This window comes from Benincasa hispida, chromosome 3 (genome assembly GCF_027475165.1).
Source record: "Benincasa hispida cultivar pf3 chromosome 3, pf3_genome.v1.1, whole genome shotgun sequence".
NCBI lineage: Eukaryota > Viridiplantae > Streptophyta > Magnoliopsida > Cucurbitales > Cucurbitaceae > Benincasa > Benincasa hispida.
Window position 1 is genome coordinate 40509624 of NC_143480.1, and position 6627 is coordinate 40516250.

At 40.9% G+C, this 6627-nt stretch overlaps 1 non-coding gene across 1 annotated transcript; it reads right to left on the reverse strand.

Annotated features, from left to right (window-relative positions):
* Positions 1 to 1158: 1158 nt before the first annotated feature.
* LOC120074791 (small nucleolar RNA R71) lies at positions 1159 to 1265 on the reverse strand. The gene has a single exon (XR_005481073.2). It is a non-coding gene; the product is annotated as a small nucleolar RNA R71 (small nucleolar RNA).
* Between the last annotated feature and the right edge of the window lie 5362 nt (positions 1266 to 6627).

Sequence of the window (6627 nt, forward strand, 5' to 3'; positions counted from 1 at the left end):
GAAAGTAGTCTAAAGATAGAATCTAGGCTTGAGAGGGTTAGATTAGATCGCATAAGCAAGAGTAGAGACTTAGAAATAAGTTCTATCTTCTGTTTTCCATACACATCCCATGCATCCTAGAAATAGGAAATGTGGCATTATGCATTGAGAAATGTAGTACTAATATTTGTGTATAGCATGATCGCATGACTTGTACACAAGCTTGAGAAATGTTAGCTAAATCTCTTCTCAACCCCTTCATCGCATACTTGTTATAACACTATGCTTTCATCACTCTGCGTTCAATTCCATCGCATAGGAAAGTCTAAACTAAAACACCATCTACTTCTTTATCACCACCGCAATAAAATCAAAGAGTCCATCGCATATCTGTTTAGTAGTCCCTGTGTTCGACCCTGGACTTTTCAGGAACTTAAGAAGGCTTATACTTGGGCTTTGTTAGGAAAACTTGTATGATCAATGCATCCACACATCATTGCATCAAGTTTTTGGCGCCGTTGCCGGGATTATGGTATAGATTACGCTAACATCAAACCTTTTTTATCTTTGCAGCTTTCGACCTTTGTTGCATTGCCATTCCATCTGTAGAGGAAGAAGCAAGCGTCGCATGAGCGAAGGACATGCTTCTGAGCTCAACTACGACCCAGAGATCGAAAGAACCTTTCGCAAAAGATAGAAAAACAGACGTAAACGACAAGGAAAAGTTCACAGAATGGTCGAACAACCTGAAGAACGAGTAGCAAATGAAAACAACATAATGGAAAATCCTATCATACTGGCAAATGATTGCAATAGACCCATCCGGGACTATGCGTCACCAAACTTGTATGATTTCTCCCCAGGAATCATGAGACTAGCATTGAATGGATCAAGGTTCGAGATGAAGCAGTAATGTTACAGATTATAGAAACAGTAGGACAGTTCGGAGAACGGAGTAGTGAAGATCTGCATGCCCATCTACGAAGCTTCATTGAAATTTGTAACACTTTTGTGTTCCCTAATATTTCCCCAGAAGAGGTTCGACTCACGTTATTTCCGTTTTCACTATGCGATAAAGCAAGAAAATGGGCTTACTCTCTTGAACCAGAAGAGATAACTTCATGGGAGCAAGATGTGGAGAAGTTTATGAAGAAGTATTTTCCTCCCACAGAGAATGCCAGAAGGAGGAAATTGATCACCAATTTTGAACAAGAAGAAGATGAATCACTTAGTGACGCATGGGCGAGATTCAAGAGACTAGTACGCGACTGCCCACACAATGGATTGCCGGATTGCCTCCAAATGAAGATTTTCTATCATGGACTTAATTCTGCATCGCAGACAGCTGCCAATGCGGCAACAATAGGAGGTCTGTTGGACAAAACATATGATGAGGCAAAGAACATTCTTCATCCCATCTCGAAAAACCACGAAGATTGGCAAGAAAGCGATCAAAGAACAAAACCCAGAGAAGGTAATGCAAGTAATGGTGCCATCGCATCATTGAAAAATCAGATGAATGCGATGATAAATTTGTTGTAAGGCATTCTAATAAACAATTAAGGAACTCGAAGTGGGCAAGTCAATGCGATAAAACAAACAAGCACCAGTTGTGTTACATGTGAAGAATCACATTCTGTTGAGGAGTGTTCACAAAATCCTCAATCAATATACTTTGTCAAAAACAATCCTTTTTCAAACACTTACAACCAGGGGTAGCGAAATCACCCTAATTTTTCTTGGAAAAACAACCAACAACAAGGCAGTCAGCCTATGGCTCAGAGAGAGGGACCACCAGGATTTTTCCAAAGAACTAACGGACAACAACAACAGCAAGCTAGCAGCTCTCAAACACCACCATCATCATCCCTGGAAAACTTGTTAAAGAAATACATCGAAAAGAATGAAACAGTCTTTCAAAACCAAGCTACATCCATCCGCAATTTGGAAATTCAAATAGGACAAATTGCGGGAGAGCTAAAAAATAGACCCCAAGGGACATTGCTCAGCTCAACTGAGCTTCCACGCAATTCAGGGAGTACAGGGAAAGAACATTACCAAGTCATCACCCTAAGAAGTGGAAAGGCAACGGTAGAAGTCAGGAAGGAGCCTAGCAAGACCGATTCAAAAGAGCAACCTGTGGTTGATTCAAAGAAACCGTTGTCGCAAACTGAGTCAAAGGAGTCCGAGACTATGGAACCTGAAGATGCGATCACCTCTAAGCCTTCAGACCATGGAACAGTGAAAGTACAACTACCTCTATTTCCTCAAAGACTGAAAAAGAAACAAAATGATGAAGGTCAATATTATCGCTTCCTGGAAATATTAAAACAACTATACTTCAATATTCCATTTATAGAAGCGATAGAGCAGATGTCGGTGTATGCCAAGTTTTTGAAGGACATTGTTTTGAAGAAGAGAAGCATGGGAAAATTCGCCACGGTAGCATTAACACAAGAATCAAATACTATAATCCCACCAAAGATGCGCGACCCAGGCAGTTTCACAATACCCTGCTCAATAGGAGGCATCTATATTGGTCAAGCATTATGCGATCTTGGGGCAAGCATAAACTTAATGCCCCTTTCAGTCTTCAAACAATTGAATGTAGGACAACTAACACCCACAATGGTGACTCTTCAACTTGCAGATAGGTCCCTAGTACACTCTGAAGGAAAATCAAAGGATGTCTTGGTAACAATAGACAAATTCATTCTACCTGTAGACTTCATTATCCTATATTATGAGGCGGATAAAGATGTTCCAATCATATTGGGATGACCATTCTTGTCTACTGGTCCTGCTCAAATAGATGTGCACAAGAGAGAAATCACAATGAGCATCGATGGAAAGAAGCTCAGTTTAATATTATCAAGGCAATGAAGTTCCCAAAAGAGGAAGGCTTATCAGATTTTGACGATGAACACACTTGCATTGAAAATTGGGAGTCCGAGGAAGAAAATGAAGAAAGAGAGGATACAACGCATCTTTAGAAACCTGCCATGCAATAACAGAGACAGTGAATAATGAAGAAATGTTGAATTTGGATGAAAAAAGAAAAGCATAGAAGCCCTCCCTAGAGCAACCACCTACACTTGAACTAAAAACTCTACCAACCCACTTGAAGTACGTTTTCCTTGGCCAGAATGAAACCTTACCAGTCATCATATCCTCTGTGTTACCTGAAGAAAAAGAAACTACGCTGCTCAGTATTCTAAAGAAATATATTAGAGCAATCGGATGGACGCTCGCAGACATCAGAGGTATTAGCCCGACATATTGCATGCATCGAATTTGGCTTGAAGAAAACCAGAAAGGCTCGATAGAACATCAATGCAGACTAGACCCTACGATGAAAGAGGTTATTAAAAAAGAAATCATCAAATGGTTAGATGTAGGCATTATATACCCTATCGCAGATAGCACGTGGGTTTGCCCCGTGCAATGTATTCTTAAGAAGGGTGGGATGAGAGTAGTCCCTAACACAAACAACGAGTTGATCCCCATGAGGACTGTCACAGGTTGGCGGATCTGTATGGACTACAAGAAACTCAACGCGGCGACAAAGAAAGATCATTTCACCTTACCTTTCATTGATCAAATGCTCGACCGACTAGCAGGGAATGACTATTTCTGTTTCCTTGATGGGTACGCAGGCTATAACCAAATTATGATCGCACCAGAGGATCAAGAAAAGACCACGTTCACATGTCCATATGGAACGTTCGCCTTTCGTCGCATGCCTTTTGGACTATGCAATGCACCCAGTACGTTTCAGAGGTGTATAATGACAATCTTCTCCGAGTACCTTGAAGACTCAGTTGAAATCTTTATGGATGATTTCTCAGTCTATGGGCAAACATATGAAATCTGTCTGCAAGACTTGGAGAGAATACTGAAAAGATGTGAAGAGACTAATCTGGTGCTGAATTGGGAAAAGTGCCATTTCATGGTTAAAGAAGGAATTGTGCTTGGGTACAAGGTTTCAAATAATAGGCTAGAGGTGGATAAAGCAAAAATTGAAGCTATAGAAAAACTTCAACCACCCGCAAATGTGAAAGCTTTGAGGAGTTTCTTAGAACATGCGAGGTAGAAGATTTGTGAAGGACTTCTCCAAAATAGTTCGACCGTTGAATGCGTTGTTAGAAGCTGATAGACCTTTTGACTTTGATCCACACTGCCTCACCGCATTCAAAGCACTAAAGGACATCTTGACAACAGCGCCAATTCTGATTGCACCCGATTGGGCAAAGCCATTCGAGCTGATGTGCGATGTCAGTGAATATGCGATGGGGGCAGTTGATAACGGGCAAAAATGCACGTTATCATAGTGCTAAGTTCTTAAACAATGCTGGCTTGCGTTGATATAACATGTTTTTTTGCGTCCAAAAAGCATCATATTCATAATATTGCAGTCGCATGCGTTCATCGAATTAGAACAGTTGTTTTTTGTAACTTTATGCAGAATATGCGATGACACAAGGCGAAAATTAGGATCATAGGAAATCATCGGTCGAGCACAACATTACCGCAAGGCTTAGCGGTGATTTTGTTCACAAACATTTGCCCAAGAAGGATTACCGCAACTTGGTTGCCGCAACTTGGTCGCCGCAACATGGTGGGCATATCTGGGTGAAAGGCTAATTAATCGCGATGGGACAGAAAGCTGATGACAGTCGAATCTGAATTAAGTTGACAGCCGATAACGATCACAAGTACATTTAGCTTTTCGGTGACAAATTTTCGGCGCATCAGTCATGAATTAAAGTCGTCCCATCTGTACATCATGAGAGAGAAACCGCCTTTCACTTTGGATGTTCTATAAATACCAAGGGCATCCTTTAGAAAAGGGGTTGATCAGTTAATCAGTTCAGCAGTTCAAAATTTCATATGTTTAGCTCGCATGTCCTTGTTTATAGTTTCCTTTCATTTTAAGGCGAACGCTTGAGAGGAGGTTGTGCCGACATATAGTTTTGGTAATTTTGGGAGAGCACCAAAAGCTTCAAGGACAAAGAGAGGGCCGACGCCTACAAAAGCAGGAACATCTTTGGAATTGAATAGAGATTTACAGTGTAAAAGCCTCGGTCAGTAAGGAATTGCTACCAGGCTCTCTACCTTTAAATTCTATTGTTATTTTGTACTCCATTCATTTATCAAAATGGAATCTACTTCTCTATATTTGTTCACTCTCTGTTATTTACGCATGAGTAGCTAAATCAGTTGAATGGGTTGAGAAGCATTTAGCTAGCACAACTAAGGAATCTTCATTCTATGTGATTATCTTGTATCATGTATGTTTCATTCGTCCATTAGAGATACTCGGGATGCTTCATTCGTCCATTAGAGATACTCGAGAGGGTAGTCTAAGGACAGGATCTAGGCTTGGGAAGGTCAAGTTAGAATCTAGACTCGGGAGAGTCAGATTAGAACACATAATCAAGAGATAGGAGCTTAGGAATAAGCATTATTTGTTATCAACGCATCGCATGCATCCTAGAGATAGGATATGATTGTATGCGGTCACCTTGCTTTTATGCATTTTGCATCATCGCATAGGAAAAGAGTAGAGACTTAGGGATAAGCTCTATGTACACTTTTGCATTCAACACACGCGTCCTAGACTTAGGAGCATCGCATTGAATTGGAAAATGACTTGCTATGCATGGTTGTAGCATGATCGCATAGTTTGACGCATTCCCAAGTAACGCTAACTAAAGATCTTCTCAACTCGTTCATCCGCATACTCAGTGCATCTATCACACAACTAAATTTTCTCAAATCTGCCGCATTTGTTTATTTTTCATTTACGCAATCTACAACAAACCCACAATTAATTGAGTTACTGGTACCACAAAGTTTTCATAAAAATTACCATCGCAATCTGATTTTTCAAGTCCCTGAGTTCGACCCTGAACTTACCAGGAAACTCAGTGGAGTTTACACTTGGATTCCGCTGAGGAAACTTGAGTGCTCAAAGAAATTTCACAATTGCATATCATCCATAATTTCACTTCATAAAATTAAGCATCAAGTTTTTGGCGCCATTGCCGGGGACTTCGGCAAAATAGTATGCTAAAGGTAATTTTTTTTTTTTATTTCTTTGCAGACTCTCAATCTCTAGCAAATTACGACCAGGAGATTGAGAGAACGTTTAGACGGAGACTAAGAGACAACCGCCAACAACAAGAGAGAATACCAAGAATGGCAGAGCAACCGGAAGCAAGGGCCGCCAACGCGAACAATATTATGGCCAACCCCATCCTTCTAGCGAATAACCGCAATAGACCCATCAGGGACTACACATCGCCTAACATCTATGATTTCTCTCCAGGAATCATGAGGTCAACGTTAGATGGATCGAGGTTTGAAATAAAGCCGGTAATGTTGCAGATGATCCAGGCTTCTGGGCAGTTTGGAGGAAGGCGTGGCGAAGACCCGCACGTCCACCTACGGATCTTCATAGAAATCTGAAACACTTTTGTGTTTTCGAATATCTCAACTGAGGAAGTTCGACTCACTCTGTTCCCATTTTTCTTATGTGATCAAGCAAGAAAATGGGCATATTCTCTCGAACTGGGGGAGATAACGTCGTGGAAACAAGTGGTGGAAAAGTTTATGAAGAGGTATTTCCCACCAACCAAGAATGCT